This window comes from Phaseolus vulgaris, chromosome 2 (genome assembly GCF_000499845.2).
Source record: "Phaseolus vulgaris cultivar G19833 chromosome 2, P. vulgaris v2.0, whole genome shotgun sequence".
Lineage (NCBI taxonomy): Eukaryota > Viridiplantae > Streptophyta > Magnoliopsida > Fabales > Fabaceae > Phaseolus > Phaseolus vulgaris.
In genome coordinates, this window is record NC_023758.2 from 41,235,493 (window position 1) to 41,244,711 (window position 9,219).

At 30.2% G+C, this 9,219-nt stretch overlaps 1 pseudogene; it reads right to left on the bottom strand.

The window, feature by feature from the left end:
• Window positions 1-2,386: 2,386 nt before the first annotated feature.
• Window positions 2,387-5,144, bottom strand: LOC137812154 (WAT1-related protein At3g30340-like; annotated as a pseudogene).
• Window positions 5,145-9,219: the final 4,075 nt, after the last annotated feature.

The following is a 9,219-nucleotide window of genomic DNA, read 5'->3' on the forward strand; positions in this document are numbered from 1 at the left end:
CTTATCTTCTAAGGACGCTATATTTATCTATCTTATTTATGTGAGTAATCTTTTTATAAATACCTTAAATCAATCGTAGTCAACAATAACAACAAATAATACTTGACTATTTAGTTTTATGAGAAAATTAAAAAATAATAAGAATGGTTTATGTACTTGTTGAAATAAAAGAATGATTTATATATTTGTTAAAATTAATAATTATTTATTTACTTATTATACTAAAAAAATTATTAGATTAACTCTTCAAAAATTCTTAAAGAACGATTTCCTAATAGCCTCTACATTTAATATTCATCATACCCAATATGCATATTGTCATCAATGATACAGTCACCTATTGGACCTACAGTACCAATAGAGCATAGTTTTTATGGTTTATTGTCAATTCTCTGCAACTTAAATGTATGGCTAGTCAAAAGAGTGATTTGCACCTGTTAGTTGCATCAGCCTCTGATTGCCACGACTAATGCCTGTTTATTTTTCCAAACCTTACAGTTGTATAGCAATTGAACAGTGAGGCATTCCATAACAACATATTATGTATTATTGAAATGGAAGTAATGGAATATGAAATGGAGATACAACCAAACTAAAAGCTATATCGACCCTGCTGCAATGTAGCAGCCTTCACGTTATGGACTCATTAATTCAAAAATCTTACCTCTACCTATCAGTCGTTTGCTATGTGGCTTTTTCCTATCACCTACATTTGATTCTATTCAATTTGGATCAACTTAATCGATGCCTAATCCTGTTATTATGCTTCTCTCTATACACTCTGTTATAATTATACGAGTAACATCAATTAACACCAGGCACAAAAAGTTAATGACTCTCTAAGTCCCGATCAAATCTACTTTCATTGTCCATTTGCTTAACAGGTTATCTAACCTTTGGGCACCTGCTGCTGGTGTAAAGTGTCATAGGCGCCACTTTGATCCTTTGTCCCCTCTACCAAATTATTTCTCCAAAGGTTTCATGCATGCTACGGGGCATATGCACCAATGTGAAAGTGAATTTTTGAAATCTATTTCTTATCCAAGCTCATACCTTTATCTCTGTCAGACATAATCTATCCATTTGCTTCACATATTCCACACAAAACTTGCTATCTTGCAACTAAATAATAGGTGGTTAATTGATTCCTCTCATAACTCACACCCAAGACACAAAGAATTATCTATCATTATTCTCCTATGGCACAAATTTTCCTTTCTTGCTACACGATTTAATATTATCCTCCATGCAAAATGTTGCATCAAAGGTAGCGCCTTTACTTTCCATAATAGTGCATGTATACATTTTAGAATCTTCACCTATGCAAATATTTTGTAGCTTTTTACATGCTGGTTTGACAGTATATTGTTCAATTTCATCCTCTGTTTTTGTCCTTAAAGTGTTTTAAATTAATTATTGCATGAGTCTAGAGACTTGAGGCATTTTTCATTCAAACCAACTCCTCTCATCCACTTTTTTTTATCAACAACATATATATATATATATATATATATATAAAAATAGGGTGCTCCAACCTTTTACACTAACTATTTACATCTAGTTTTCCACAAAAAAATTAGGCTTCACCCTCTGCCTATAAAGACAATACCCTCCTCCACTCTATGCACCACTCACACCTATTATCTTCCATCTACCTACCTCATCTAATGTTTCTTGCTTCAGTTTTGCATCTGCATATAGTCGTCTAGGGAATATATTCGTAAGGGAGATTTCTCTCATCCATCTATTATCCCAAAACATTATTCTTGTTCTTGAGTTTACTTTCCAACCCAAATTCTTATCAAACTAATTTCCCTCGTTTCCTTCCCCGCAGACGTTACGCATCCTCCACCACCATGACCCATACATAGATTCTAGGATGTCATTTCAGGGATCTTATCTTTCTGTCCCATCCTCCACTTCCGTTTATCTACTATTGCTTGTATTGAATGACTTTAAAAATTTAATTCCAAGATCACCTTCTTCTTTTATTTTGTATACGTTTTTCCATTTAACCCAAACTATTTTCAACGTGTGATCTTGATAGAAACCAACCTTATTTAACGAGATTCTATAAAAACCTTATTAGGTAATAGAAGTTTATAAAATTTCTCTCAAGCGCATTCATTATCGGAGGTTATGATAATCTAAGCATAAAAACAAAACTTCTAACAATATTTGAAATATATATACACATTACGTCAATTTTGATTTATATAAATAAAATATTAAAATATTTAAGATTAATATAATATTTTGTATGTATGATTTATATAAATTAACTTTCAATTTAACCATTAATTTTTAAAAAACATTTTTTCCATCTACATCTACCTGTATCAGTGCCAACAACTAGTTTCCTACTTCAAATACGAAAAGAGATGGAAGACAGAAACATGGTTGAAATTATCTGAACTGATAAACATAAAGTACTGCCACTTGATTCATTGCGTGGCGCCATACAAGAAATTACAGCAGCAGTATATGTATACGTTATACTTGTGGTTCTTGTTCCTTGGCTTCCTCAACTCCTTGGAGAAACTTAGTGGCACTATTCTGCATCATGTCCTTGCTTTTGCCCCAAAGAAGAATGTACAACCCGATCATCACCAACACGGATCCCACCACACTAAACAAAAAAAAAAAGAACCAAGTGAGATTTAGTTTAAGGGTTAAGTGGTTTTTGTAGAAGAAGATGGCATAGTTAGAATAGGTAGCTAGGTACATGCAAGAAATAACCTTCCAAGATGCAGCTGCTCGTGCAAGACTGGGATATCAATCATGCCAGACATTATCTGAACAAGAGGGCTGAATGCTGCCGTAAAGACCGGACCCCTCTTCTTCACGCACCATGACATGCCCACGTAGCACACACTTGACCCAACTATCCCCTACAAACATCGTTATTTATCTTCTTTAATTATTTCATTTTAGTCCTTACACATATTATTTTTAATCTCTTTTAATTCTCGTTTGCAGTAATTAAAAAAAATCAAATTCACATATATAATGTATTATTAAAAGATTATGTTTTAAGTATAGGAAGTACTGAATAAAAAGGTTTATATATGTCTTTGTATCCCTGAAGTATAGTTGTTTTTTTTTTGTTCCTAAAACATTTAGTTTCTGAAAAAAGTTAATTTATTATTTTCTACTAATATATTTTGTTTTATGTTTAATTTTTATAATAAATATATCATTTGATTTTAGTATCTGTGATATATTTTTCGAAAATGGTATTTTAGAATAAAAAATATTAAAGAGGTTAAATAAATTAATATAAACCCAAAAGAAAAAAAATTATTTGGAGAAGAAGCGATGCAAACTTTTAAAGGACCAATATTTAAATTTATAAAATATATTTATTGTTTTGAAGTATAAAACGTATTTATTTAATATAATATAAGAAATAAGAGATATTGTCAAGAAATTATTATCGCCCAATTATGAAATAATTATGTTAAAAAACAATAAATTAATAAAGTAAAGAAATGTTTAACATGACGTAGTTTTGGTTTTAAAAACAAAAATTGTACGTAATTATTTTTTACAAGGAAAAAATTGATTATGCAGAACTTAAAAGATAGTGACTTACAGAATAAAGAACAGTGATTATTTGAATCTTGTCCGTGAAAACCCAGGAGGAGAAGTTGCTGCCAGTGGACAAACCAAGAATAGCTGCTTGCATGGCTCCAAAGAAGGTCATGATGGCTGTGCTAGAATACTGGCAAGGATACCTCTTCCCTATTTTTTACTGTAGAATAAACCAAAAAGACCAAAAGAGGGTTCCCATAACCAAAGCTATTACACCAATGGTCCATTTCTGTGTTGTTCTACCACTAGAAGCAGCTTGGTCCATTGCTGATCTCATGGCTACTGGAGGAACTGCTGTTTCATAGTGAGAGACATCAAACAAGGGCTTTCCTCTGTAAAGTGTCAACACTAATGCCCCTCCTACGCACACAAATGTACCCAGAATCTTCGCTTTCCCACCTCTGCATTTAATGTTCACTGTTTCTAGCCTGTAGTAGAATCAAAAGAAAAGGGAAAGGATGATGCATTCATTTATCTTCCATTTAGCTGTTTGAGTGGCGATATTTACTAAGAGAACAAGATACATTGAAAAAATTAAAAATCTAGAAAACTTATCCGAGAAAACTTTATCAGTGTAAAATCTCTTGTATTTATGAAAAATATCAAATCTTTTCTTCTTCTTTTTCCCTAGAAGTTTTGATGAAGAAATTTGTCAAAACATGATCTAAAGTGGCTACATATTCATAGTTTCATACCCAAATGGCAATGCCATAATGAAGGTTATCACTGGCACCGTATTGACAAAGGCACAGGCAAATGTGGCTGACGTGTATTGGATCCCCAAAAGGAAGAAGTATTGTGTGACGGATGCCCTACAAGAAAGTGTCATTTCGTTACGTATTTTTCCACTATCATGTTAACCATAATGCATAAACATCTATTGAGAATTGGAATCGCAAAGAAGTTAAGATCGTATTTTCGTGAGACTAACCCAATAATGGCACTGAAGAAAAGGTAGCATAAAATTTGAAATGTGAGCCGTGGTCTTCTATTTCTGCAAGAAAATACAGTTACATAAGATCTCTCAAAAGTTCTCTCTTCTTGCTTAAATGGCTCCATATCTGAGCATTAACATCCTGGCTAGCAATGATTATTACAATTTGGTTGTCTGCATATGCTAACATAAAAACAATGTTCCAAAAGGTTAAAAGGTTTACATATAACTGCATCTCAGTAATGGATGCTGGCAACGTGAAATTTTCCAACTTTGTCTTAAAGAGATTAGCTTGTTAATGTGGCTTGGGGAATGGTTTCGGTTTCATAAAAATATTGTATAAGAAAAGAAATTGAAGGTGCCTACCTTTCCTTAAAGTAGCTGATGGGGGCCAAAAATATAGTAGAAACTGACAGACGATATGTGATGAAAACCAAATGGTTCATTCCTTTTTGAAGGACTTTCTTGAGAAGAATGTTCACCATGGTTAAAGAAAAATCAATTGCTATCATTACTAGGAAAGGTTTCCATTCATCGCAATTCTTCATTTCGGCAATGCAGTTTCTGGGGCAGGTGGAGTGGGGCCTCCCTTTTCTATATATTTTTCAGAAAATGATGAAATGGTTGCAGTGCAACAGAGGGCTACCTGTGGGTTTATATATATATATTATTCCAGAACAACTGGCAAGAAACAAGATTACTGTTTCAAATCAGACACTTTATACCTTTGATGGTAGTTTAACGTTTGGGTGGAATATGCTCTTTTCACATGTTATCTTTCGACTGATATCTGATCCTGTTAACGGAAGGGACTCTTTGGGAATCGTTTAAAAAGATTTTAGGTTGGTTCATGAATCATGAACCTGATAGAAACATTATTGGTTAATTTAGGCCACAGGTTTCATGTTTACAATTCATCTAGACCCGGAACAGGTAATGTTCTTCATGTTTTGTTCACGTTCTCGTACTTTTTTTGTGTGAGTGACAGGCATCTTTTGGGTGGAGCTGTGGCAGAAACATGGCATCTAATACTTTTTTTTACCTATCTTCCGTATCAAAAACATTGAAATCTCGAAGAAAATGTCACGTCTCAAAATTATTTAGTCACTTCAAAATCTTGGAGAAAGAAAAGGCACGCAACGATAGATCACAGTGACGCAAACCACGGGAAACTTTAATTTTGTAAGAGTAGTCAGCATATGCACTGGAACTTAGAGCTCAAACACATTTGGATTCAAAATGTCATGTTGTGTTGTTAATCATGGGTGACTGTACTTGATTTTAATATGAAAAGCCATTAGATAACCTTAACTCCAATTACAACCTCAAATTCTTTTACACAAATAATTAGGATTCAATTTTGATGCCTTAAAACTTTTTATTCTTTATGTAGTAGTTAACGGGAAAATCAATTTAAATTTTCTAATGCTATATTGCAAATTGTGGGAGCTGAATCTTTGACCAATTGGAACTCTACGTTCAATTTTAGAAAAGGGAGATAGAGATTTTAAAAAGGTGTTAGAAATGTCTGAGATATTTAACTAGCTTGTTTCAATTTACTGTTTAAAGAATTATGTATACCACAATTTTTTTTATCATAGAAGAAAGGAACACTGGCGCAAAACAATGATAGACGATATTTATAGACAACGTTTAGATTGTTTGTTGTAGTATAAAACGCGGTGATAAATTTAAAAATAAATTCATGATAATAATTAACTTGAAAACTGTTGTCTTTATAATTCCTTTTTAAAAAGGCGATGATTCAGTTAGAAAATTATGGTCTAATAAATTCTTATAGACGACGGTTTGAAACAGTACAAGAAAAATTTATTTTAATTGTCAATAAAAAGGGTGTTATAAAAAAAAGTCATTAGGTGGATGAAGTCTACTTAAGTTACACACAAAAATAAATGTCAAATATTATGTTTACTTTTAAACTCACACTAAAAATTATTAAAATAATAATAATAAGTTAGCGTCTAGAATGAGGATGTCTATAATGGAGACACAAAGTGAATACAAGTTAAAAATTATTAAAATAATAAGAATAAGTTAACATCTAGAATGAGAACACAACGTATATACAATCAAAAAATAAGTTGCAGAATGATACTGCATCGAGAATGGAGACACGAAGTGAATGCAAATTAATATTTTATTATATTTAGCATAGGTCTAAGCGACACTAAGATGACATTATTGTCACCTTAGCCCACGCTAAGTTATTTAATGAGAAAAAAAATAAAATTTGTCTCACATTTTCATTTTCTCACACTTTCAATTTCTCGTTTCTAATTATTGTTGGAGATCTCATATCGACTAGAGATTAGGACATTTCATAGTAGATTATCTCACCTCATAAACCAATTTTATAAGGTTGAGATAGGCTTAAAGTTAACTTCTTAATAATTATTTAATTTTATATCCATTTTAGTGTCCCCCAAACCTACGGTATAGTTAAATAATATATTTTTTTTTATGTAGGCTTAACCAACACTACCTTGTAAGTTAAATTTGTGTCCTATTGAAGGTCATCTTTAATGCATAGCCTCACCTTATAATTTGTGTCCTGACATTAATTGTTTGAATGAGAGAAAATTGAATGTTACCAAAATTTGGGAACACATTATATCCTAGATCAACTAATTTCACATAGTTATCAACAGTGTTAAAATTGATGATTTTGAAGGTAATTAATGGATGTACTAATAAAAACTTTGTGGAATTGCTTCTTCTTTTTTTTAATTAAATGCTTCAAGAGGGAAATATTCTACCTAAGGCCAAGAAGATTATTTGTTTGATGAGTATGAAGTATAAAAAAAAATACATGTATGTATTAATGATTGCATATTATACATGAATAAATTTGAATTGTTGAAAAAATGTATGAGGTGTGGGTTATCACATTACAAGTTGAAAGATAAAGACGAAGATAATATTTAAGAGATGACAAAGGATGAACCACTTATGAAGGTTGTGTGATATCTTATGATCATTCCAAGGATTAAGTGTTTGTTTGCAAATCCAATTGATGTTAAAAACCTCATATGACATGCAAATGGGAGAAAATGTAATGGCATGCATCTTAATCTAATTGATTCTATGCGATTGAAGAAATTTGATTATGACTTTCCTGATCTCAGTAAAGAGTAAAAAAATGCACGACTTGGTTTAGCTACAGATGGAATGAATCTGATTGATAATTTGAGTATCAACTTGGTTTATTGTTTGTTTTACTAGTTATTCACAGCTTATCTCGTGCATTGTGCATGAAACAAAAATACATGATATTGTCTTTAATTTTATTCGGTCAAAGACACTAAAGAAATGACATAAATGTTTATCTAAGTCCACTAATTAAAGATTTAATGTTGTTGTGGGATGAAAGTGTTAAAGTATTTGATGGGTTTTCTAATGAAACTTTCAAGATACATGTTATCTTTGCATCATCAATGATTTTTCTGTATATAGAAACTTATCAAAATATGATGGTAAGATCATAAAGCATATCCTATATACGAAGAAGTATCTCAACAATTGAAATATAAAAAATAATACATCTTCAATATAAAAATTTCTGAAAGTCATATGAGATTGAAAAAGTTTTTAGTGGACATAAAAAAAATTATTCCATCATGTAGAAAGAAAATATTGTATCTACAAGAAAAAATGTGTTAATTTAAAAATGTTTAATCTATGTAAACAGAAAAATGTTATCATTCTTGGTAATATTTTGTTATAGAGTTTTTCATATTTAATCGACCTGCTGTTATCTTTTTATATATAGTAAACACTCTTTTCCACATTTTTTGTGATTATACAATATAAATGTCAGTTCAATCTGTGCTTTTATTATTATTTTTTCTGATACATTTTGCATTATGCTTATTTTTTATTCGTCTAGCGTGTTTTTTCCCAACGGTATATATTGTTTAAGTAATTTGACTTCTTCTGGACTCTAATTACAGAAATTCAGTTATGCTAATAATTATAAAAAAAAATAGGTTACTTAATAAAAATGGTTCAATTAAGAGACTTCTAACACATTCATAAGAAAATTAAAAATATAAATAAATAAAGCGTAAAATATACTAATCTAAAAAAAGTTGAGTTATTGAGTTGGTTTGAATTGAAAAATAAATGAATTATAAATCAAAACAGCCAAATATTCAGTTCAGTTATTAGATTTATCTTTTTATAACTCAAACCAATATATATTCATGACCAGTTTTTTCTTCTTCTTATAGATTTGTATTTTAAATTGATTTTAATATGTTTTTAGTTGTTTAAAATTTAGGATAAATTTTTTATCACCAACTTTAAATTTATCTTTTTAGTCATTGTCATTTTGAATTGGTGTTAATATCTCTATCAAATGTATTCTAATTATATATATATATATATATATATATTATCAAAATAAATAATTTTAAAAGAAAATCAACATATCGGTAGATGTTTGTTTAATGGTAAGACTAGAAAATTGATTATTAAGTAAATAACTTAGTAATTATTAAGCATATAAACAAAATCTATAGTTCATTTCGAGAATTGATGAAATAAAACAAGATATTATTACAACAAAATTATTAAATAAAAACTAATTTTAAATATTAAAATAATTAGTTACTATTTAATTAAATTAAAAACAATTTTATAAAATTCAATTTTTGAGTTTCCTTCAAAGT